General features: G+C 40.2%; 1 protein-coding gene across 7 annotated transcripts in view; it reads left to right on the forward strand.

Moving 5' to 3' along the window:
• DCX (doublecortin) overlaps nucleotides 1-27,313 on the forward strand; it is a 120,864-nt gene that overhangs the window by 26,383 nt on the left and 67,168 nt on the right. The gene's annotated exons all lie outside the window — the stretch shown is intronic.

A 27,313-nucleotide genomic window follows, 5' to 3' on the forward strand; every position in this document is an offset into this window, starting at 1 on the left:
GTGGAATCTCTAAATATGATTTTTAAAAAATTTATTTATTTGACAGCGAGAGATCACAAGTAGGCAGAGAGGCAGGCAGAGGGTGGGAGAAGCAGTCTCCCTGCTGAGCAGAGAGCCCAATGCAGGGTTCGATCCCAGGACCCTGAGATCTTGACCTGAGCTGAAGGCAGAGGCTTAACCCACTGAGCCACCCAGGCGCCCCTTGGAATCTCTATATGTGATTGTTGATTGAATGGACTGACAAAGAGTTTCTCACATGGCTCAGGTAGATGTTCTGAGATGTCCTGAGAAGCCCTCTGTTCTCAATGTCCCAAACACTATCCTTCGTCCATCAGAAAAGATAGGAGGCTTCCAAAGGAGTGTGTATTGCCCCTGGGGAGCTCCTTCCTATTTGTTACTTACTTGGAAATCATGGAGGGCAGACCTTTAAGACAACATTTTCCAGAGTATATTCTAAAAATTGTCCCCATCTCCTGCTCCCCAGCAGCTTTTCATAAAATGGTTCTGTGGTCAAATAATGTGGTGAAATGCTGCAAATTATATGCCTTTCTTAGAGATTCACAGTGCTCGTTGGCATATTAAATGTTCTGAGAAGTCCTGCAGGAAGGAAACCCATTTAATTTAGACCCAGGATTTCCCAATTTTATTTAACCACAAACATTTTTTATGGAATATATCTATATATCTATAGATGTAGATATATAGATATATATATATATATTCTGCAGAGCACATGAGGAAATGCTGTTTACAGAAGATGCTGAATGATTAGGAACTAACTACCCTAACCTCACTGGTAAGATTGGTATGCATGGGGTAACCCACAAATCAAACATTGTTGTGCGGTTACAACAAGGACATTAAATAACAAAATTTGGGGGTACAGGAACAAACCTACTAATTACAAAATAGGTGCTGAGTATACTGAGTTAGCCAAACTCAAAATTTTGGAGCCCAGCCCATTCCCCAATTCTGGTGATGACATCTCTAATGTTAATACCTGTCAGTCACTTTGATTACTGGTGGGTATTCTTGCTGCTTGGGAATATGATCTTCCTCCATGCAGGCTGAAGGCACATGTATTGCAATGGCTTGGACTTGCTTGGATAGTCCATGTCTGTATTTGGCTAAATGTGGCACCAGGCAGAAAGGACAATGCATGGTCAAGGCTCTTTGTTATGGAACATTTTAATCATGAAATCAAGACCATCACTTCATTTTGGCCTTGTTCTGACCGGATCCCCAGTAGACAAAAATCACATGGTTTTCTGCCTCATTGTTTAAATAATGATCAGTTAAAACAGCCCAGTTGATGATTCCAGATTTACTGTTGCTTCTGTCCTTGTGTGTGCCATTTGATTGATGGGCTTACGAGATTGATGGGGAATCTGCAGACAGGGCTGTCATCTCTTTCTCTCTGTTTTTATTTTGTCTGGATGGCTTTTGGAGCCCTTGATCTTTTTAGGGCTTAAGTTTTGCCAGTATGGAAAACAGATTTCCTCACCCATTGCCTCTGAGATATTTGGGATCTGTGTAGACAGGGAAACTAGCCATCATTAATACAAAGGGGTCTCAATTTATTCCTCACCTAAAGGAGTTGCTAATGAAATGAGTAGTTGGCAGGACCCTTGCTACTCCCGTGGGCTGTAATGGATTTCCAGGAGATCAGGGAAGATATGAAGGTCTAGATGATGATGCATATTTTTAATTCTCTGGTGAGGTTGTTCTTTGATTCTTTGGCAGCTGGAGTGGTTGTTGCAGTGTGTTGACAAAATTATCCAAATATTAATTTCTATAAGCAGGCCACATGTTTATGCTTAAAGATCATGGGTGCATAAAAACTAGAACCCAAATTCCTGGTTCACTTGATTGTAGTAGCTCTGTAGTCTAACCTTAAATTCATTTCTGTGAAGCACAGAGCATGGTGCTTCCATTAGAGATGCAGAGCTTTAATAAGAGACTCTGAGCTTTTTGGCATCTTAAACAGGGGTGCAGCTGGTCCGTACCCCATCCATATTCATGCTACACTTATTGGCATCTCTGGTCTCAGTTTTGTCCACATCCAAGGTCTGTGCAGTCAAAGATTTATCATTGCCTCAAGACAGATGCCCAAGGGATAAATATGGCTGTTAGTATGTGTGTTAGCTTTGTTAGGCCAGTTTTCAATTGGGTGAATTTATTTTGTGTCTCTGTCTCTGTCTTTCTAGTACCAACTACTTGGATGGGGAATTGTAGGTCTCAGAATAATGTGAAAGGGTTTTAAGCTGATTCCAAGATTACCCATAGCCTTGGAAGCTAGAAAAGGAGTTTTAAGAAATGTTTTGAACCATAAGATGATGAAATAGGAAAAATGAGAGCACAGAGGATGTTTGAGTGGCTGTTAAGTATTCCAGAAAAAATTTGCTCCGTCTTGCTTAACTAAATAACTGGGTGCTGCAAGCACAAAGGCAACCACAGAAAATACAGGAAGACAAGTTGGATTTAACCTTGAAAATGTTGAGTGCATTCCCCAAGATGAATATGTCTTTACTTTGCTTGTGTAGTCAATCCCCCATCATCTCTGCCCCCTCCAGCCACATCTGGTCTTACTTATATTCCCTGGCCTCCAACCCTCCCAAAGCCAACCTCTCCCTCCTCCTAGTGTTATGACCCTTTCAGCCAACATTGGGCTCAATCAAAAAGGCCATGTGGCCATAAATTATGCCCCAAGATGGAGGTCATTTACCATTGACCTTCTCTTGAGCCAGTGAAGGCTGGAAAGGTGATGTTTGTCTTATTAAAAGATCCCCCCTTCCCCAACCTTCCACAGATTCAATTCCTGGAGACAGGCTTTGAGAAGACTGGCCTGAGTATGAAGTAGAAAAGAGCAAATATGGGAAGCCAGGCTGGGCTCTTTGAAAGGAGACAGTTTGCAAACTACCTTGCCATATGTAGTGTATACGTCAAGCTGTCTCACACTAAGGTAGATCCTGTGCTTTAAAAGACGGCCTGTGATGGTGGTATCCAAACATCAAATATGCCATCCTTCAGGAAAGGAAGGACTAAGTGTAGCCTGGCAATTGGTTATTTCTTCAGTAATTTATCCTCTTTGAATTTTATTGTTGATGAGATGCTCTTGGCTCTGAGTAGTGAAGTGGGGCTTGGCCATTTCCTTCAAAAGCTTTGGCATAAAATTCCAGTCTCCCACACTGACTAGTCTATTGATATCCAACATTCAGCCTATGGAAAGAGCCCTAAACTTGGATTCAGAGACCTGAGTTCTAGTAGTCACTCAGCTCTCCACTAACCATGTGATATGGGGCCAATCACATCTCTTCTCCAGGTCTTAGGCTTTGAGATGTGTACATGACCTTTAAGAGTACTTCTAGCTTCATGAGAACAGAGTATTTATCTTACGGTGTTGTTTCCATCTAGATATTTTCATCAAGCCACTAGTCTTCTCAATGACCTTCAATTCTCTGTGCTCCCAGGATCTCCGATGTGAGGTACTACTCACCTGGGTGGATATGTTGTTTCCTAGGATGATCCCTACATTATTTGTGCCATTCTCATGTTCAGATCTTTCTTGCAATTTCTGTGATTGCATGACCAAAGAATATTTTCAAACTTATAATTTTTGCTTTGACCTCTTTTTCTTTCCAGTGGATGACATGAGGAGTAGAGGGTGGAAGAATCATAAAACAATACAAGCTAAAAGCCAGCCTGCCAAAATTGTGACAGGCATTTGACAGTGCCATGATTAAGGTGTCTCCACCACAGTGGTGCCAGTTTTCAGTGCTGGAAAGGATCACTGCTGTTAGGGAAAGTTAACATCAGAGCTATTTCTTGAGTAAACTGAAGAGGATCATCAAGTGGAGATTGACCCAGGGATGAAGATTTTTCTATGACCAGCCATTGAAGTAACTAGCCTCTTATCATTCACTTTTTTCATCCTTCTCACTGCTGTCATTTCCTTAAAGTGGGAAGAAAAGCATTGTCTCCAAATGCAGCTTTGAAAATACGCTTACTGAGATAAAATTCCAATACCATACAATTTACCCATTTTAAGTGTACAATCCAGTGGTCTTTAGCATATTCACAGAGTTGTGCATGCATTATCACAGTCAGTTTTAGAACAGTTTCATCTCATCACCACACTCACACACACACACACACAGTACTACTCCCCGTGGACATCATGCTTCAATCCCCAATTGTCCCATCCCTAGTCAATCTCTTATCTACTTTCTATCTCTGCAGTTTTGCGCATTCTGGACATTTATTATAAATGGAATCATAAAATAAAGTGATTTATTGTGGTTTACTCCTTAGCATGTTTTCAAGTTTCATCATGTCGTATCATAGCAGTACTCCATTACTTGTTAGGGATGAATAATATTCTGTTGTATGAAAATATCTTGTTTTATTTATTAATTCATTAGTTGATGGCCATTTGGGCTGTTTCCACCTTCTGGCTATTATGAATGATGCTGCTGTGAACATTCATGTTCACCTTTTTATGTGGACTTCATTTATCTTGGGTAAACATCTAGAAGTATTATTGCTGGGTTGTATGTTTAAAACTTTAAGGAACTGCCAAAATGTTTTCTAAAGTAGCATCACCATTTTACATCCTTATCAGCAATGAATGAGAATTCTGTTTTCTCCACATCCTTGTCAACAACACTGGTTATTGTCTGCCTCCATTGGCATCACCCTAGTGGGTGTGAAGTGGTATCTCATTGTAGTTTTCATTTGTATTTCCCTAATAACTAATGGTACCAAATATGTTTTCATATGCTTATTGGACATTTGTACATCTTCTTTTGAAAAATGTCTATTTAGATCTTTTGACCATTTTTACGTTGAGTTATCTGTTTCCTTATTATTGGATTATAAGAATTCTTTATATATTCTGGATACAAGTCCCTTATCATATATGCAATTTGCAAATGTTTTCTCCCAGTCTGTAGCATGTCTTTTTATCTTTTGAATGACTCTCTTAACTTTTCAAGAGCATTTGTTTCATTTTGATGAAGTCTAATTTATAATTTTTTATTAATTTTTCTTTTATGCCGTATGCATTGGTATCATAGCTAATAACTCAAGGTGCTCCAAATTTTCTACCATGCTTTCTTCTTGAAGTTTTACAGTTTTGTCTCTTATATTTAGGTATGTGATCCATTTTGAGTTCAGTTTTGTGTATGGTGTGAGGTAAGGGTCAAGGTTCATTTTTGGTGTGTGTGTTAGGGACATTTGTTTATTAATTTGTTTATTAATTAGTATAACTAATTTTTCCAGCACCACTTATTGAAAAGAGAAGACAGTTTTTTAAAACAATTTTGAATTTAATATGATGCCTAGAAATAGCAATAGCCCATATTCTCCTATCTGGGGGGCGGGAGGTAACCTGGCATCAAAAGTTAGCAGCCAAATACTCTGAAGTTTTCTAGAACTTCCAGGAGCTGTGGATGTAAACTAACAGCATGGAAGCTTCTCCTGTACAGATGCTCTGAAATACTAACTCACTCCAAGGCCCCTGCTATAGCAATGAGGCTAACTAAGCCTCATTAAGTAGAAAAAAACAAAAGGGCTTGATTAAAGAAGATAAAAGGAACCATTGTTCTTCGGCAGTGTCTCCTGCCATGCTCTAGACTACTGCCTTTCACATCCCAGACCCGACCAGACTTACTTTTCCCATGTCCTATTCCTTTAGAGTAGTACTAAGCAGGATTGGAGCAGGGGATGTAGGGAAAGGCCCTGAATTGCTTGGGTTACTTTTTCAGTAATAGATTAATTGAGATATAATTTACGTACCATATACTTCACCCATTCAACATGTATAATTCATAACTTTTAATATATTCATAGATATGTACAAGCATCACTAGTTAATTTTAAAACATTTTTATCATCTAAAAAAAATCCTGAACCTTTTAGCTACCACTCCTTACCCCATATACCCCCCCAGCCCTAAGCAACCTCTAATCTATTTTCTGTATCTCTAGATTTTCCTTTTCTGGACATTTAATATAAACAAGTCATGCAACATGTAGTTTCTTTGGTGACTGGCTTCTTTCACTCAACGTACATTTTCAGGGCCCAGCCATGTTGTAGCATGTATCCGGATTTCATTCCTTTTTATGAATTAATAATATTCCATTGCATAGATTTACTGCATTTTATTTATCCATTCACTGGTTGATGAATATTTGAGTTATTTCCATCTTTGGGCTATTTTAATAATGCTGCTGTGAACATTTGTGTATAACTTTTTGTGTGGACATATATCTTCATTTCTTTAAAATACATACCTAGTAATGGAATTATTGGTGCTGGGGTTTCTCCTGTCCCCTAAAAGCCCATGTTCCTAAAACATGTTCTGCAAGGGGTGCTTCAAACAAATTCACTCTTCTTTCTGTGTAGATATTTGGCCCACAGTTCTTGCCTAAACAATATAGAAGGAAACATGAATGTCCCTTTCATGAGTTTTCTTAAAGCTAGAGTAAATACGAAGAAGTCATTTCCATTTATCTTAGTCCCTTCCTGGCCCTTCTAATTCTCCAGAATCAAAGATGTCTTCTAAACAGAAGGGAGTCCTAGTAGCAAGAGTCACAGACTACCCTCAAACCACCAAAATTACTTAACTATAAAAGGGTGATTGGGTGATGGACATTGGGGAGGGTATGTGCTATGATGAGTGCTGTGAAGTGTGTAAGCCTGACAATTCACAGACATGTACCCCTGGGGCTAATAATACATTATATGTTAACAAAAATAATTAATAAAAAATTTAAAAAAAAGTATATCAAATGGGAATTCCAGAATCCCAGTATATTTTTCCTAGATTTAGAATACTTTTATTCTTGATATCATAAACCCTACCCTTTCCAGCTATTATGATACCAATTAGTGCCTGAAAAAAAATCCAGCTGTGTAGGGAACTACAGCAGGTTCCTCATGATTTTCAACCAGGGCAGTTTTACCCCATGGGGCATTCAGCAATGTCTAGAGACATTTTTGGTTGTCATGAATTGGTGTTGGGTGCTACTGGCAACTAGTTGGTAGGGGCCAGGGATGCTGCTAAGCATCTTACTTACAATGTACAGAACAGCTCTCCATAGCAAAGAATGATCTGACTCAAAATCTCAATAGTGTTATGGTTGAGAAACGCTGTGTTGCAGGATAAACAGCAAGGTATATGTGGCAGAAGATGCAGCTGAGAGGATGTCAAGGGCAAGGTACAGAAACAACCTTGTAAACTATGAGAGGAGGTCAAGGGCAAGATACAGAAACAACCTTGTAAACTATGATACAGAGCTTGGATGTTATCCTGTAGGGTGAGGAGCCACTGAAGGATTTTATTTATTTATTTATTCATTCATTCATTCATTCATAGATTTTGGTTATTTATTTATTTGAGAGAGAGAAAGAACATGAGTGGGGGGAAGGGACAAAGGGAGAGGGAGAAGCAGACTCTCTGCTAAGTGGGAGCAAGACCCTGGGCTCTATCCCAGGACCCTAAGATCATGACCAGAGCTAGAAGTCAGACACTTAACCAGTTGAGACACACAGGGGTCGTGCCACTCAAGGATTTTAAGCAAAAGAATAACATAATCAGATTAGCAGTTTGGGTAAGTCACTCTTTTGCTTTGGATTTGAGGAAGACAAGGCCAGTAGCGAGGCCAAGTAGGAGGCTGTGTGGTATGGTACAGGAAGGAGAATAGAAGAATCCAAACTCAGGCAGTAGTAATGGACATAGAAAAAGAGAGAACAGATTCAAGAAATATTTGGGAGGTAGTAACTGGAAAGCTTTGTGATTAATTGAATTTGGGTACGTATTAATTTTCTACTGCTATGTAATAAATTACCACAAACACAGTAGCTTAGAACAGCATCCATTTATTACTTCACAGTTCTATAGGTCAGAGTTAAAACAGACTTGGTTGGGTTCTCTGATTAGGGTTTCACAGACCTGAAGTCAAGATGTCAGATAGGCTAAGCTTTCATCTGGAGGTTCTTGGGTGACTCCAGTTCCAGGCTCATTCAGTTTTTTGTCAGAATTAAGTTCCTTGGATCTGTTGGTCTGAGGTCCCCTATTCCCTGCTGGTTGTTTGCTGGGAGCCATTTCCAGCTTGTAGAGGCTACTCACATCCTTCTCACATAGTTCTCTCCATCTTCAAGCCAGCAAGTATACAGCAAATCCTTCTCATGCTTAGAATCTAACTTCCCCTTTTGCACTAGACGATGGGGATATTTACGTTAAAGGGATGGGTAGGAGGAGAAGCCTAGGAACTGTTAGAGCCATGGAGAGCTAGATGAAGATAGGTCCAGAGAAGTTAACAATTTACGGTAAGAGTGTGCAGCTGTTTTAAACGTGGCAGACAAGATCTGTCTCAGGTGAATATTTAGGCTATGAAGCCAATCAAATCCAGGTTATCTGATTGCCAGTGATTATTGCCAGAAACAGATCAGAGGGCAGGGCCTGGCTCAGGAAGACCTCAGAGGCAACCAAGCAGATAGTCATGACTGGGTCAGGCTGCGGGATATGATGATTCTTGGTCATTTCCCATGCTCCAGATCTATCATAACTTGCCTGTCCAGTATCCTATCTTCCTAGGGCATTACTCTCTGCTAGTTCTTGTGTTAGACATGGGTGCTAAAATGCCCTTCTGAAATAGCTTATGTCATATACGCATTTTACTAGGCAAAGCTAGTCATTTGTCCAATTGTGCTCCAACCTACAGTATAACTTAAAGCTCCATACCCAGATAAATCAGTTCTTTTTTGGGGTCTGATTTTTCTCAAAGTCTTGATCTCAGTTTATGGATTCAATTGGCAAAGCTCTCACAAATCAATCCTCACTATCATGTTAGATCCTATCAGTTTAGAACACATTTCCCAAAACTGTGTTACATGTAATACTAGTCCAATCAAAAGTTCTTTGATCAAATAAGTTTAGTAACATTGCATAGTATATTCCCCTCTTAGGAAAAAAACTCACATAAACCCTCTGTAAAGAAACCCAATTGATTTTGTGTAGTCCAGTGTTCCCCAAACTTGTTTGAACACCAAACCTTTAAAACAAAAAACCAAACCAAAACAAAACAAAAAACAGTGACCATATGGTAGAATGCACTTTGGGAATCATTGCCCTCTGCCTCGGGTATTTATTTGCATTTTAATTAGAAAATCTTGAAAAGAAAAAAAATCCCTTCAAGGCCCAGAGGAATAATTAAATGGAAAGAAAACAGGCACCATTTCATTTTGACAGGGGTGATAAACTGGGGCAAGAGGAGCTTTGTTGCTAGAGTACCCACAATCACCACCAAGGTAACACCTATTCATTTGTGGTGGCGGCAGGGGTGTGGGTGTTTGAGAGCGGCTATCCTGATACAGACTCTAGAGAGAAAAGGGGAAACTGATCAGAAGGGGAGATTTCTCTAGCAGATGTTATAAGAGCTGCCCCACCCTCGCCCAAGTTGTAAGAGGTTAAGAGAATCCTTTTGACTACAGGCATTAAAGTTGGGCTTCTCCAACCACAGTGGTAAGGGTGCAGGAAGGCGAGATGCATTGCCCCTTTAGATCCTTCACAGTAGATTTAGTCCTATAGAAACCAGCACTCCCCCCACTACCCCATGTTGCGCTGTCTCACTGGAGGAATTAGAGACAGGTTTACTAATTAGACTCAACTGCCGTAAGTAGTGTTTTCCATAGATGTACACTTCATACTTTCTTTTGCACTAAGTCTATGCTTCTCCACCTGGTAACAATTTGGTAGACCCTAGGGGTCTGAATGGCTCACCCAGCATGATAATATCCTTTGCAAGAGGTTTTGGGCCAGAGACTAGTACCTATTGAAATCTCTTTGTGTCTGCATATGCATGCCTGTGCCCCTCTTTCTTTTAAGTATTGGCTGTCTCATCTGATGAAGTCGTATATAAATATTTATATGTCAGGACATTTCTGGTCTTACTCACCAGAGACACTACAGCCTTGATAAAAAGCTTCCCTCTGGCAGTCTTTGACTCCACAGTTTATTTAATATGGCAGTTGATAGGTGAATTTCCTCTTGCTGTTTGCAAAAAGGATGGAGCCTTGCCTTGCTTGGAGTTCCAAGTGTTTGGCTTGTGGACTGCTGGGAATTGATATTTGTGCTTTCCCAGGGACTCCCCTGATTAAAAGAAGTATGGGTTCTCAAATGGACCATCCTGCCCTATAGATTTTGGATCTTAAGGAATAGTTGATATACTTACAGATGCATCATGACTTCTGTTGGCCCTAGGTACTTTTGCCTTTGTGGACCCATTCCTCCACTAAAATAATAATAATAATAGTAATAATAATAATAATTTTCTACTGTGTTGGTATAAAGAAGAATATATTAATGTTATGCATGTAAACACTTTCTTAACCTAAGTGTTTTTTTCTGATTTTAAAAGAAATGAAATCATTTTTATAGGTCCATAGAAGTATGGTGGGCCCCAGACTCTGTGCCACTGTGCATAATGGATAATCTGCAGTGGATGTACTGGGTTGTTTCCTGGGCTGGTCATGAGCTCATGGGAGCCAATCAGTGAATAAGAATGCCGTGACTCAGGATTCAGATGAAGAGAGCAGTAGTTACTTAGACTTCCCAAAGATTAGTTGAGAAGTAGCAAGTAGGACCCTGAATTGGGTTCCAACATATTTCATCTCCAGTACAAAGCATGATAAAATGCTGTCAGTAGTTAGGATTTCACCTGGCTTGATGGACTCAGAATTGGGAAGTGGGGTCCGCTTCTTCATCGTCTTCGAGGAGAGACTTCTGGAACTGATGAATGGTATCATTCATTTCCAGGCTGAAGTTGCAGTTGAGGAAAAAGGGGTATGAAAGCTGATTAGCAATGAGATATATTACTACAGCTCATCCAGAGGAATCAGGGTGGGGGCTTGTTTTAATCCATGTCTGTTTTTAGTGGCAGTTAATATAGACACCTCTACCACAATCTTCTTTAGCAACAGCTAAATGGGGTTCTGAATGCTCCTGCTGCTGTTATGTTGGCTGCTAAAGAGTCTGTTGGCTAAAGGTCTACCAATAAGCCTCACCTGGAAGTTGGTAGTGGCTGGAATTGGGGATGAACTGATGTAGAAGGTAAAAATACAGAGGGGTCCCCCTCATGGGGTTTACTTTACATAGCTACCCTGGTTTTCTGATTTTCCTCCAGCTGAGTCTAGGGCTAGGGCTCTGACTCCAGGGGAAATAGCTGTCACTGGACAGGCTAAAACATTCCCAGACTCCCCCGCCCCACCACTTGGCTTAACAGTCCTGGCTTTGGCTTAGTTCACTGAGTGGTATGGGGTTTGGCTACTCCTCAGGGACCTGGCCAAGACCTTGAGGTCAGATTGAGCAATCTTTTTCCCTCCCTTCTTGTAAAGTAAAAAATCTGTTTAAATCAATATGCTTCCTTCCCCCCAGCTGAATGTGGCTTTCAAGGATGACAGTATTTGCTCCATATTGCCCTTGCCCTTGTCAAGACCTAGCCTGAAGTAGAACAGAATGGTGTAGGGTAGCTGGGTTTGTGTATGTAACACATACAGCATAAATGCAAAGAAACAGACTCTGGAAATCTTCACACCAAGGGAGAACTAGTGGGGATACAAAGCAAGAGTGAAATATCATTAGAATTAAGGCTGATCAGAGTTTGCAGTCTCTAAGAAACTTTCCTTTGGAATACAAAGAAGAACTTGATTTTTTATTACTCACAATAAAATAGATCAGGGGTCAGAAAACTATGTATATGTCTAAAAAGGAAGAAAAATAAGCAACAGAGACCATTTGGGTCCACAAAGCCCAATATATTTATCATATGGCCTGTGTTAGCCAGTGTTTTTTAGAGAAACAGAAGCAAAAGGAGATATATATATATATATATATAGAGAGAGAGAGAGAGAGAGATCTATATATATATACACACACATACATACATAAACATATATGTATGTATGTGTGTATGTATGTGTATATATATGGGCCCAGGTGATTGTGGGGCCTGTAAAATCTGAACTACGCAGGCAGGCTGGTAGGCAAGAAACTGAGAGGAAGGTTAATGTTTCAGTCTGGAGTCTGAAGGCATGGCCCTTTATAGAAAATATTTGCTAACTCCTGAAATAAAGGCAGGAATAATGGAGAAGACCTTTGGGCAAGGGACCTAGAGACTCCTTCTCTCCCACTAAATAGCTGGGTAATTTAGAGTAAACCACTGCCTCTCACTGTGTCTTGGTTTCTACTTTTATAGAGCAGATTAAGAGTTCCTTTCCACACAGCAAACATTGTATGCACTTTAGTCCTGTCTATATGTAAAGTTCTATGATTCCATAACTCAAATCTGGAAGATCCCAAATAGGCTAGCTTAAACTGCTTCCTGTTGATGTCTAGAAATAACTCTCCACTGGCAAGAATCTCAGATATCAGTAAGTTTTCATTATAACATATGGAATAAATAAAATGCCCAATCTTTATAATTTATCAGTGTTTCTTAATTGTAGTTTCTGTTAAGGATAACTGACTGTGAGAGTTCTCTATAATCATTAGAGACATCTGTTATTGGTATTATACAAGGCACTTTGGGGCACTTTAAATAAGTACCAGAAAGCAGAGTATCTAATCTTGAGGTGCTTATAATCTAGTTAGGAAAACATATACCATAGAATAAACTCTTTAATCTTGTAGAGAAATATACAAACATCTGTTGGGAGCAGAGGCATTGGCTTGTTTATGGATATGTCCTCAGGACCTAGAACAGTGCCTAGAATATGTTATGTATCCAATACAGATGTTGAATGAATGGGCAAAGTCTGGGTTAAGGACCATACAGGTTTGGACATTAAACAGACTCAAAGTTGCCTGAAACAGAGGTCTGAGCTTTGGAGTAGAAAGACATAGGCTCTCTCTACTACCTTACAACTGACTTAGCATTTCCCATTAAGTTATTAACCTCTCTGTGCCTCTGTTCCCTTATCTGTAAAGTGCAAATGACATCTGGATTCAGAATTTAAGGGATGAGAGAGACCTTACACCTCATTTGGTCTGCTGGGTTTCAGTCCTGGATGCCCATTAGAAACACCTGGAGAACTTTTAGAGGGCCCAGTGTTCAGGCCTGACCCCATACCAATTACATGAAAAATCTTTGAAACTGGACTCTGGCATCCTTTTCAGCATTTTCAAAATCTCCCCAGGAAAGTCAGTGTTCAGCCAAAGTTGAAAACCAATGTTATATCACAGCCTTTTCATTTTATAGTGAATTTTATAGACAGATAAACTGAGGCCCAGAGTGGGTTGAGGAACTTTGTTCAACCTACTTCATGGGACCATTAGAAAGATAATACGCAACCATAAAATTTTAGAGCTAAAGGGACCTTAGGTATCAAAATATCTGTGAAAGTGCTTTGTATAACATAGAACATCATTAATTTGTAAGAGATTATCATACCAACAGAACAAGAAAGTATTAATTGGCAACCAGGCAAAACATCCTCTTCATCATGAAATTATGCTAAGAAGGACAATGGATGAAACTCGCATTCTCTTTTATTTTTCAAGTCTCCCCAAGTTAGCAAACAAGTAAATGTTCCATTCTGAAAGCTAAGATATGGATTATTGGTTTGCATTCTTGGTAAATAAAGGGGGGCCTACATTGCCCTAAAAATTCACATTTTCTCAAGAAGAAACATAAGTGTTTTGTAAATGTGGAGCCATAGCAGGAAGTGTTGTTTAGCATAGTACTAGCATCTTTCTAGCTACATTATCTATTTGGAGTGTGGTCATACCTGGAAGCAGACGGATGAGGTTTGGAAATTTCAGTGTGCTACCAGGCATTTTTGCTTACAAGGGTCTTCACTTGCTCCTGGCTTGAGGGACTTTGGCTTGCATTGAACTTAAAGGTGCTTTGCTTTGCAGAGGATGAAAAGCCAGGGTGATTTCTATTCAAGACATATTTCCCCATTCCTACCCTTTCGTTATTTATCAGATCCACTCTTTGTCATTGGTCCTTCCAAACAAGCCTGTGAGGTTGGGTATAAAGTGCATATTCTAATTCTCCCATTTAGCCTCTATTTTTGACATATGTTTATTCTTTGTCTGAGAGACAAGAATGCCAGATCATTTTATTATGTAGGCCCACTGCCCACCCCTGTAGGGAAGCTTTCTGGACTACTCCAATTCACATACCTTATTTCAATATTTATTATGCTGAGAATACCAGAGAGTTTATCGTTCACTGTTTTGTAATTATTTTAATGTGTTAGATCTATCTCCCCAGTAGATCCTGTCTTACACTCCTTTGATCTTTTGGCCTACCCCAAGATCCAGAATATTATTTTTTTCAAAAGCAATGCTTGAGTCATGTATCTGAGAAACTACCCATTGCTAAAGGCTTTTTAGCTCAGTAAAATGCTTCTCTCCTGGGGTCATTTACCCCTTGGGGAAATTGCTGGGAAGATAAGATGTGGGGGTGAGTGTAGAGAAGATGGGGCAATTGTAATAAAAAATATGTTGGGATAGGAACGCCTGGGTGGCTCAGTTAGTTTAGCACCGGAGTCTTGATTTCAGCCCAGGTCATGATCTGGGGGTTGTGAGATTGAGACCCACTTCAGGCCCTATGCTGGGTGTGGAGGCTGCTTGGGATTCTCTCTCTCCCTCTGCCCCCACCCCCTGTCCATCTCTAAAAAACAAAGAAAACAAAACAAAACCCAAATATGTTAGAATATCAGTAGTCCAGAGCAATGTTTTCCAAAATTGCCTGTGCATCAGAATCACCTGGGAACTGGAATTTCCAGGGGGAGGGGCCTGAGACTGTCTGTTTCGAAGCTCCCCCTAATGATTCTGATGAACAACCAGGTCATGAAACAACTAGACTCATTGTTCTCTGATGTTCCTCAAACTTTATTCAAGATTTTACATTTCTGACAAGCTCCCAAGTGGTACTGATGCTGCTGGTCAGAAGACCAAACCAAGCTATAACGTAGTGGTTCTAAGCATGCGGTCCCTGGGCCAGCAATATTGGTATTACCTGGGAACTTGGTAGAAATGCAGATTCTTGGTTCACACTCTGGATCTACCAAATCCAAAGCAATCTGGGTCCCAGCAATCTTTGTGTGTGATGTTTGTCAGGTTCTGAGAACCACTGCTATAAATAACACTAGTAATAAGGTTCAGGAGAGTGGTGCAGTGGATTTGAAAAAGTTCAGATCTCAGCTCTGTCACTGAACCTTAGTTTTTACATCTATAAAATGAGAATAGAAATCATATACATCAATTCAACAAACACTTGTTTTGCCAGACATTTTATTAGGTGTTGGAAATACATTAAGATGAATAAGATACATTCTGTGTCCTTGAGGAATTCACTGTTGCTTTGCCTAATGGACAAGGCTATTATAGATCTTAAACAAGATAGTGTGTGTGAAAGTGCTCTGTGAACTATGAGATACATTTCAAATATGAGTTATGGTTCTAATCAAATCTGCATCCTCCTTTTTTTTTAACATTTTGCATTCATAATAGTTCTCAGTAGTCCTTGCACTTTAGCAGATATTCCACTGGTAAAAGCAGAAAGAATTGAGTTGAGTAGTAATAAAAATATTTGCTTAGAAGAAAACATTTGTTTTCTAATATTTAATTTTTAATATTTCAATTTATTTAAATAAAATATTTTACACATGCAGGGCACCTGGGTGGCTCAGTGAGTTAAGCCTCTGCCTTCAGCTCAGGTCATGATCTCAGGGTCCTGGGATCGAGCCCCACATCGGGCTCTCTGCTCAGTGGGGAGCCTGCTTCCCCCTCTCTCTCTGCCTGCCTCTCTGCCTACTTATGATCTCTCTCTCTGTGTCAAATAAATAAATAGTATTTTAAAAAAATATTTTACACATGCACTTGATGGCTTTTAGAACTTCTTTAACTTCTTTTTTTAAAAGATTTTATTTATTTGAGAGAGAGAGAGAGAGAGAGAGAGAGCCTAGCAGGGCAGGAGTAGAGGGAGAGGGAGAAATAGATTCCCTACTGAGAAGGGAACGTGATGCGTGGTTCAATCCTGGAACTCTGGGATCATGACCTGAGCTGAAAGCAGACACCTAACTGACTGAGCTACACATGTGCCCTGAGAAGTTCTCTCACTTTTATTACCCATTTTAATTGTCACCATAACCCTGTAAGATAACGTAGATGGATATGATCATCTCCATTTGACAGATGCAGAATCTGGTATTCAGTAAAGTGAAGGGACTCACCCAAGGTCATAGGTCAATGCTCTCTCTCCCATTCCATGCTGACTGATCAAGTAAAGGTCCTTTTAGATATCCCTACAGGCTAATAAGTTTACTGCAAGCACGGATGTGAAACCAGCCAAAGCCCTCTTTCAAAATCTTAAACCTGTCCAGCTTTTACTCATCTGCTTAAGTTAAAGCATACAGCTCCTATCAGAGAGACATAGCTAAACTGCTCTGTTTTGAATTTCTGTCTATCAGGAGACTTATCAACTGCTGGCAGGCAGTTGGATTACATGTACATTTCAGGAATCAAAGGCTTGTATTAGATAACTACATTAGGAAATCGGAATAATATTCTTGCATTGCCAAAAGCCCTTTAGAATGGATTATAAACAAGAACTTCTTTTTGTGCAAGCTGAAACTGGAGACCTCCTTTTTGCTGTTGAATTTTGTTTTTTTGACACAGGGCCTAATTTTGAGACTTAAGTAGATGTTGGGGAGTTTCACCTTTGGACAACCATAGCTACTAGGACTTACATTTAAACATAGACATTTCCTATTGACAAATCAATGCTAGAGCATGAAATATTTTGCTTGAGCAGACAAAACTGAAGGATCAAATATGCTTGTTTTCTTTTTTTTTATTATGTTCAGTTAACCAACATATAGTACATCATTAGTTTTTGATGTAGTGTTCATTAGTGATTCGTTAGTTGTGTGTAACACCAGGTGTTCATCACCACACGTGCCCTCCTTAATACCCAACACTGAACTACCCCATCCCCTCGCCCCCTCCCTTCTGTAACCCTCAGTTTTTTCCCAAGTCCAGAGGGAAAACTGAATGGGCAGAAATCAGAGAGGGAGACAAACCATGAGAGACTCTGGACTCTGGGAAATATGCTTGATTTCTAAAGGAGATGAATGCCTGCTGGTATCTTGAGGGCATTTCTGCATTCTTGCCCAACAATCCCATAAAACCTTACTAAAAGAATGGAGTTTCTTTTAGGGATGATGAGAATGTTCTAAAATTGCTCTGGTGATAGTTGCATACCTCTGTGAATATACTAAAACTCAATGAATTGGACACTTTAAATGTTTAAATAATTTCAATAATTATATGAAATGTGAATTATAGCTACACAAAGCTTTTTTTAAAGTTTCTATTTAAGAAAAATTTTAAATGTTTTTTAGACGGAGAGAGAGGGTGGGGGAGGGGCAAAGGGAGAGGGAGAGAAAGAACCTCAAGCAGGCTCCACACCCAGCATGGAGCCTGACACAGGGCTCTATCTCATGACCCCAAAATCATGACCTGAGCTGAGATCAAGAGTCAAATGCTTAACTGATTGAGCCACCCAAGCACCCCTAAAGTTTCTATTTGAAAGATATTCAAATTCAGTAATATAGTTAATGTATGAATTATAATGTACACCTATCAGCCAAAAAATTGTATATCACAGCTTGCGATGCTTCCTTGTTTTAAATTTTAAACATGAAGTCTCCAAATGGCCACATAGAATAACCGAATTGGAGAAAAAAGTATTACGTAGGGCCGGAGATCAGAGATATGAGAAATCAAAAAGTTTTCTCCTGCTCGTGAGGTTGGGTGTAGAGTGTTGTATGAAGGTGCCTATTAGCGGGTGGCTTCTAAGTGCTGAGAGTGACCCCCATCTGACAGTCAGCAAGAAAATGAGGACCTCAGTCTTACAAGGAAATGAATTCAGATGACAACCTGAATAAGCTTGGAAGAGAATCCAGAGCCCAGGTGAGAACAGCTTTATAGTTGATACCTTGATTGCCACCATGTGTAAATCTGAGCACAGGACCCAGGGAAGCTATGCAGGGACTCTACATCTCTGGAAACCGTGAGATAATGATGGCTATTGTTTTAAGCTGTTCAATTTGTTATACCACAGTAGAAAACTTCTACACAAACTTGCTGTGAGAATGGGATGGGGCAGCCACGATGGAGTTAGGGGGTGACCTCTTTGTTTTGCATCTGAATTTGTGCATTTGTTATAGCTTAAAGGGCTGCGGACTGAATAACCCAAGTGTAACTAACATGAAGTCTCTAAATGAGCAGTGCAATCAATTCCAACCTCCTTTCAAGTTGGTGGACTTGGAGACAGAGACCAAATTGATACTTACTAGACAGACAACTGTGGTTATAGTAGAGCAAGCTAATAATGCCCCCTCAAGAGGCTCTTCTGCCCAGAGACAGAAACTGGCCACTACCTAATTGCATATATGAAGTTGGAAGACAATTATCTGTTAAGAGAAATTGGTCTGGTATGAAGAATATTTGATTACACAAAAAATTTTTAAGAACACTTTATGACAAGAGATACTATCAACCAATATTTTGCAGTATTGTGCATAGACCCCATGTTTATGGGGAGGTTGTTAGAAATGCAGATTTCCTTGACCCCACCCCAAACCTTTAAGATGATTCACATAAGTGCTACTGTTTGAAATGCACCAATGTAATCTTTCACCTTTTGCAACATTGGGAAGTGCTTAACACCTGGGATATAAAAAAAAAAAAAATACAGATGATAGGTACCTTCATCTGTATTTTTAAAAAGTGAGAGAAAGTGAAAGAGGGACAGAAATAGATATCTATAGATAGATAGATACATAGAAAAGAAGCAGAAGCAGTAGCAGAAGAATAACAAGAGGAAGAAGAGGTGGAGGAGGAGAGGGAAGAGGGAGGAGGGAGAGGGAATGGGGAGAAAGAGGGAGAAAAGAAATACTCAATTATTGAAGATGTGTTTTGAAGGTTAAAGATGAGCTCCATTATCAAAGAATGAAAACCATATGCATCATAGAATATTTGACATCTCTGGGAAGCATCTTTATTTGAACTCCTCCCTCAACCCTACCATTTACACACCCAGGGGTGACTGCTAGAGCAGGTGGAGGTGACAGGAAGCTGAGCCCAACCAGCCTGATTTGGCAATTGAATCAAAACAGGAAGGAGGCTTCAATTCCTGCTTATCATCTCTTACTGGAATATAGTATTAGACCTCAAGACAAAGCTCAGATTGATGCAGTCCCCACCCCACCCTTCTTCTCCTGGCTTCTTTTCTATAAGTCATGCTTTCAGTGTTTGGAGTCTGGCAGCTGCAAGGCTTGGTTGCTAGGTAACAATTTCCCAACACAAAGAACCCTCAGCTGGGTAGGTCAGGTCTGTCAGTGTGAAACAGCTGTACAGAATTTTTATTTGTCTTCCTCTTGTTTTGGTTAATCACAGGGCATGGAACCAGAATCAAAGTTTTCATAGAAATGAGAAATGCTGGAGGATACTAGCTCAGCTGCTGCTGCTTTTTTGCTGCTCTTCAAATCACAGCCTTTCTACTCTGGCTCAATAGAGCCACAACAACAAGCCTGGCAGGCTGCAGGTGGAGGAGGGTGGTAAAGGGGTCAGGTGTTTGTTAGCCTCTTTAGCATCTGGGTGGTGGAGGGCATAGCTGAATGATGAACTAAGAAGTTAACTCCTGTTCTTCACATTGACCAGCAAGTTCCTAGGATTAGAATTACAGGATTAAGTATAGGACACCCAGTTAAATTTGAGTTGCAGTTAAATGATGAGAAATTGAAATGGAACCAGGCATCTGGAATTTGTGTTTGCAAAATCTGGCAACCCTACTTAGTTTGCAACCAATTTGCTGTGAATTTTGTGTGGGATGGATATGAACAGAGTACTAGAAAGAGGGATGGAACCAATTCTGGTGCTGTCATGGAGGATTAAACATCAGCCTTGGCTTGGTACGCTAGAAGTTCAAGTTGGAGGCAGTTTTGTATACAGTCACACAAAGAAATGGCTAAACCCATTTCTATTGTTGTCAGCTTTCATTATTGTTATCCATTAGATGCTAGTCTAGTGTCTAAACCTGGGTGTTGTGCTCTGGGATGGAAAAACATGATTGGAAATCAGGAGGCTTGGGATATAGGACCTGATGGATGGATGGATTATTAGCCAGTTGTGTGATCTTGAACAAGTCATTGCCTATTTGGGCCATTGTTGAATTTTCTATAGCCCAAACACGTTGTATAAGAGCATGGTTTTCAAAATGTGCCTCCTCCTCCATCAGCATCATCAGTATCATCTGGGATTGTGTTAGAGATGCAGATTACCAGGCCCACACACAACTTCTGAAGCAGAAAGTCTGGGGACAGGGCATTGCAATCAGTTTTCTCAAGCCCTCCAGGTGATTTTTTTCTTAAAACCCTGTTTCCAAAAGGCCCTCTCTTGCCCCATTCCTGTTCTTCGTATAGAACAGTAAAGAACCTCACCGCACTGTCTTCATAAATCTCTGATTACAAAGGGAGGGAAGCAGAATCAAGAGGAGAAACTCAGGGAGCTAATGTAACCTGTAGCCGGTTTCTCGCAAGAACTGGCATCGTGTGGTGTTGTCCATGGTGCTGAATGTGGTTATTGAACCTAACCTTGGAAGTCTTGGTGGGAAATGTCCACAAAAGGAGAGGAAGTTGGATTGTTGTAGTAGTCTGACCTCTATTTCATCTCTCACTGGAGACAACCTAATGAATTTGGTAATCCACATTATGCAGCCTGTTTAAGGTGACCAGGGCAATTATGTTTTATAGGCTAGGGCCTTTCCTCTGGTGTTTTCCTAGTGAACTAGAAAAGAAAGGAGCTCGTAGCTTGGGTAATTATATTTTATTCTAACACAGAGGGCTGTATGTAAAGTGTGTGTTTACTTAAAGGCAATGAATCATTCCCCACATGCGACCCTGTAATTATGAATGAGTGAGGAGAACACCAAGATATGACAGACGTCAATCAAGGGCCTACAGTAGGATTCACAAATCATTTAACCATCAAGCAACCATAAGGGTAAGAAAACCAAAGAGTGCTGCCTAGGCTAGTCACAGAAAGCTTTTTAAATTTACTCTGGGCTATGTTCAAGTGGGTGGATAGCAGGACCCAGATAATTAGAAGGGATTAGCTTAACTCTGACACTCCTTCCAGCCTTGCATACTGAGCCTCGGTTTTCTTGATCTCCTTTGGGGTTCTCATTATGGCATGAGATCTACTTTAATAACTTTTGGAGCAAGCTTTTATGTGTTCATCTGCAAGAATGCCTACTCTCAAATTTCAGTTACGGATGGCCTCAAATTACAATGGTTTGACTTCTGATTTTTTGACTTTACAACTGTAAGTGGTATGTGTTCAGTAGAAACTGTACTTCTTGTTTCAAATTTTGATCTTTTCCCAGGCTAGCAATATGTGGTACAATACTCTCTTGTGATGCTCCTAGTCAGCCATATGAAGCATGGGGGTACTACCAATATGATTATAATTGTTCTGTTTTTCAGTTTGGTACAGAATTCAGTAAATTACATGAGATATTCAATACTTTATTATTAAATAAGGCTTGTATTAGATGATTTTTCCCAACTGTAGGCTGATTTAAGAGTTCTGATCACATTTAAGGTAGGCTAGGGTAAATTATGATGTTCAGTAGGTTAGATGTATTAACTGCATTTTTACTTACAATAAATATTTTCAGCTTATAATAGTCTTATCAAGACATACATAACCCCACTGTAAGTTAAGGAAGGTCTGTAATTTTATGGACTCTACAATCACTTAGGGAATCAAAGTAGGAAAAGGATAGATGGAGGGAGCCATAGCTATCACTCTAAGAAGTCTGGGTTTGCCTAGAAGAGATCAAGGCAGGAATGTATCCAATTCCAGATCACTTTAAACTGTCACATGTAATTATAGATTGTGATTCATGTAGGTTAATCTGCCTCTTGGAGCCTTAGTTTTATCATCTGTAACATGGATATAGTGATAGTTAATAGGCACTATTTATTGAGTAGTTACTATATGCCAGACACTCTCTACTTCACAAAGTTCTTGTGATAATTAGATATAGTTATAAAGTGCCTAGTACAGAGTAGGCACTCAAAAAGGACATCACGTAAAATTATTAAGCATTTTTTAAAAAGATTTTACTCCACTTCTTAGGGGACCTAGATTCATTTGGGCCATGCATGGTGAATCAGACTCTTGTTGGCCAGGAGTTGATGCTATATAATATTATGTCTTAGCATATCTGACAGATGTGTCCCAGGAACTGCAATTATTCTTAGAAACAAGAATAAATATAACCAATTCTTCCCATTTCTTGCTCAGCAAGCACCATTTTTTTTGTGCATATACCAATAACCCTAAATGAGGACCAGAGCAATCCTTATGATATTTGACTCCTTAGGTTGAGAGTCAAAGTATCCACATGGGAAAAAATCTCCTAAAGGACTAGGCAAGTCATTCCTGGTTAATATTCACACAATTGTCTTGTCTCTTCTGTGGAATCAGGAACCAAGGAAGGGATTTCTCGTGACTTTAACTTGTTCCCTCTGTTCCTACAGCTCAATACCTAAATGGGATGCTCAGACCCTCTGAGGCTAGAAGGATAATGATAGAAAGGCCAGCCTTGCTTTGTTTTGTCCACAAGTCCAGTAGCTGATAGCATCAAATAATAGTAGTGATTACTCTGGGGACATTAACTCCGTGGATGTTGTGATAATGGAGCATTGACCTTCCCAACAGAGAAACTCATTTCATTGTACTGTATTATCAACTTTCCTCTACTGGAAAGAACCCCTTGATTACTGACTCCATCATAACCCCAGGCCCTTGTTGAGCTGAATTGCCAGCTCGTTCCTTTTCCTGGTGGAAGAGTCCCTAATAGCCTTCACAGAATTTTTAGAAAGCCTGGCAGTCTGAGATTCCAAAGGAGCTTCAAGGCTCGGCAGCCCTCCCCAGCTTGTTCCTACTCTCTTTGCTGCCTGCCTGCTGAACTGAGCTTCCAAAGCTTTGAAATTGATTTACCAGCCATTCGCAGGTTTCCTTATGGTGATAAAAGAAGTACTGTTTTGTTTTCAGCTGTCACCAACACTTCCTCTTAAGGCTCAGCTAGAGAGTTTACTACTAGACACCCATCTGCTGCCCTGCCTAGAGCTTGCCACTCTCTTTCCATTGCCAACCAACTAGTGTCATCCCTCCTTTGAGGGAAGGCTGTTTGAAATGAGTGGCCCAATAGGGGAAACTGAAGGGTAAGATGGCTCTGTGTGATTCTACCTTACTTAGGAAGAAAATGAACTCTGATGTGCATAAAGAATCACCTCGAAGGGGTTGCTGGTGGATAATTGTCCAATTTAATGGGATTTTCATTAGGGGGAAGAGTAACATAATGTAGTTTGAGTGAGCCTTGCCCATTCTCTGGTTCTGTGGCAATGTTAATCATGCTGCTCCCGGCAAATCTGTCAGAGCTGAAGCCCATGATGTAACTGATTTTCCAGCAGGCCCTTTGTCTGAGTGACTGCGGCACAGCTGCTGAACAGAGCACCAGGGAGCTGAATGTGTTAATGGGGAAAACGCGCTTCCTATGGTTCTTTCTTCCAAAGGGATGCTGTCAATGGGAGCTTTGTGTGTTGGTCAGCAAGGTGACTCATCTTACTACTGGTGTTTCTCAAAGTCAGGGTGGAAGGGGCATTGATAGGAAAGCAATAGATATATATGCTCACGCCAAGGTGTAGACTAGCAACGTTGGACTGTTGTGATTTCAAAGCTTTGTGTCAGAGGTCCCGGCTTCATTTGGACTTTGTAACCAAATAAGTTATACAAATAACAGGTATACTAATATATATTATCATATATGTTACATATATAATACAACATGCATGTAGTAAATATATGGCATTTTTTAAAGGAACAACAAGTTTTATTTTATTTTTTAGGAAGAGAGAGGGTGATGGGGGAGGCAGAGGGAGAGAATCTTAAGCAAGCTACATGCTCAGCTTGTGAGCCTGACTTGATGCTAGATCTCACGACCCTGAGATCATGACCAGAGCTGAAATTAAGAGTCAGATACTTAACCAACTGAGCCACCCAGGTGCCCCAATATATGACATTTTAGAGCTCATACCATGTGTGTCAGGCACAGAAAAGGAAGTGTGGTAGCAGTATGGATCTTTAGACTCAAGCCACCTGGGGATTATATTCTAGTTCTTCCAATTATTAGCTGTGTGATTTGGGGCAAGGTACTTACCCTTTTTAAGCCACTTTCTTTATCTGTCACAGGGATCATTTTGGTAGTGTGGATTAGATAACTCATGTGATTAGCTTAGCACCTAGAAAATTGTAAGCACTTACTAAACGTTAACTTTATCACTAAGCTATTTCTGTCCTCTCATTTAAGTCTCCCAATCAATCTGGTGTGACAGGTACTATTATGATCCCTCTTTTATAGGTGAGGAACCTGGGGTTCATAGATGTTAACTTGCCCTAAATCACATGAATAGCAATTGTTTTAGAACGTTGGGTTCATAGATGTTAACTAGCCCTAAATAACATGAATAGCAATTGTTTCAGCTGGACTTGGCCTAAGGTAGCTGACTCCAGAGCTGTTAACCAACAAGCTCTACAGCCTCAATTACAAAGGGCTGGCAAGTTGGAATTTGTCTCTACCTCTCTTTAAGGGGTTCTTCACCCTGGCTGCAAATTGGAATCATCTGGAAAAAATCAGAACAAAACACTGATTGCCTCTCAGGGGGTGGAGGTTGGTGGAGATGCATGAGGGGATTTTTAAATATCTTGATAAGGGTTTGTATTATACAGGTGTATGCACTTGTCAAAACTCATCAAATGGTACACTTAAAATTTATGCATTTCATTATATGTGTTATCAAAAAAAGAATCCTTAAACAAATATTGAACTCTAATGATATGCCTGCAGAAGTGTTTAAAGGTGAAATGTGCAGATGTCTACAACCTATTTTGAAATGTTTCAAAAAGAATGTGGGTGGATAGAGGGATAGATATGTCATAAACAATATAGCAAATGTTAATTGTAGAATTTGGGTGATACAGACTTAACTGCATGTCTGATAATGTTCAGAATAAAATGTTGGGGAAAGAAATTAGTATCTGTTGGGGAGCTTTTTAAAAATACTGAAGCCTGGGATCCCCTCAGCATTTCAGAAACAAATTAGTCTGGAATAGGGTCCAGGTATTCGTTTTTTTTAAAATTTCTTTCCAGTATAACAGAATTCATTGTTTATGCCCCACACCCAGTGCTCCATGCAATACGTGCCCTCCATAATACCCACCACCAGGCTCCCCCACTCTTCCACCCCCCCGCCCCTTCAAAACCCTCAGCAGGTATGCATTTTAAAAAAAAATCTTTTCAGGTGATTCTAAAGGGTCTTTAAAACAACATAGTATATTCTGGGCTCTCAAAGCCAGTTCACAATTAATGTCCCTAGGTCCCAAACAGAAAGTGTCCTGATGACATGTTAGACAATGGTAGGCCATCCCTCCTTCTCCCCCATACATCTCTACTTCCTACATTCCACCCCTAGCCTCAAACATGTCCTCTAGCTGAAAGCAGCGCTAGGAAGAATTGCAATAAACAGTGTCAGCTAAATTATAGATGGAAGCCACCTCCCTCTCTCACCCAGTCCCAGCCAACAGATCATGGCCTCCAGTTCTGCCCCACACAGGCCTCCACTTTGCAGCTCCTGGAGAGGCACACACTCATCTTTTGGCTGAGTGGTTGACCAGATAGCTAGAGCTAAATACACGGAGAGGATCATGGAAGAGAGAGCTCAAGTTTGCCTGGAATTTAGCTTCTGTCTTGTTGCCTCTTGTTTATCAGGAGAGGTCTGGGATTGTGTTATCAAACAAGGATTATTTAGGTTTCTCCAAGGGGAGCAGAAGCTTCAGCTTATGGGATCTCCTAGGGGCACTTACCATGCATTTTTTCCCCAGCATTAGGATTTCATTATCTCTTTCTCTCTCTTTCTCTTTCTCTCTCTTTCTCTCTCTCTCTCTCTCTCCTTCTCTCTATCATTCCTAGTGGAGTGCCATAGATCTTTAATGGCTCATATGCAGGAAATAACTCATGCTGTAAATGACCCGTAAGTTAAAGTCACATAGAAATTGTTTCTTCTACAATCAATGTGCCAGGGGTCACAGGCTATTGATTCAGCTGATTCATCATCTTTTTATCACTGATGTAACTCATACAAGAGATTGCTTCTTCCCTACATTTGGAAGGCAGCTCTGGCAGGAGAACCAGGGACTCCTTAATTAGACTGACATATGGCCGAAAGAGAGGTTATGTGAAATTTGTGTCAGATTATAGTGGAATCATTTTGGCAATCAGTGCCGTCATCAGCAGTTCAGACTGAGGGGAAAGAAATTAGAGCCACATGCTGGATTAAATTAAAAGGGCTACCCCTGGAGTCTCCAAAATGCAGGTAGTTGCATTGCCCCAATACCCAAACCTACTAACTTGGCCTGGCCAGAAATGAAGTTGGGAGGAAAAATAAAGTTGCTTTTAATGGCTCTATTCCTTTTTTAAAAGGATTATTTATTTGAGAGAGAAGGAGAGAGTATGAATAGGGAGAAGGGCAGAAGAAGAGGGAGAAGCAGACTTCCTGCTGAGCAGGAAACCCAGTGCTGGGCTGGATCCTAAGACCCTGGGATCATGACCTAAGCCTAAGGCAGATGCTTAACTAACTGAGCCACCCAGGCACCCCTTAATGGCTTTATTCTATTTCCAAGCATCACATATTCAGTTAACATTCCTGACAACCTAGATTCTCTCTGTGGCTTGGGCCAGTCCTGCTCCAGAGCTATACTTTGGGCCAGGGTTCTCTAAAATGTGGTAGATATTCCACCTGTGGCACATGATTTTTTAAATGAGCTTCCTAGATAAGCGTTTTAAAGGTTTATCTATTTATTTGTGTGTGAGAGAGAGAGCAGGGGAGAGGGAGAGAGAATCCCAAGCACCCCAATGTGGGGCTCTATCTCACGACCCTGAGATCACGACCTGAGTGGAAACCAAGAGAGGGATACTTAACTGACTGTGCCACCCAGGTGTCCCAAGTGTTTCAAGTTCCAATAGTTATGTTTGCTTTGATGTATTAGGAAAAAATGGCACACCAATCCTATTATTTCATCAATATTACTGCCTAGGATGAGGCTAATTTCTGTAGGCAAAAAGAAAAAATGATCATTTTAAAAACAAGTATATGAGGAGATGGTAAAAAT

The sequence above is a fragment of the Lutra lutra genome, chromosome X, assembly GCF_902655055.1.
Source record: "Lutra lutra chromosome X, mLutLut1.2, whole genome shotgun sequence".
NCBI classification, from domain to species: Eukaryota; Metazoa; Chordata; class Mammalia; order Carnivora; family Mustelidae; genus Lutra; species Lutra lutra.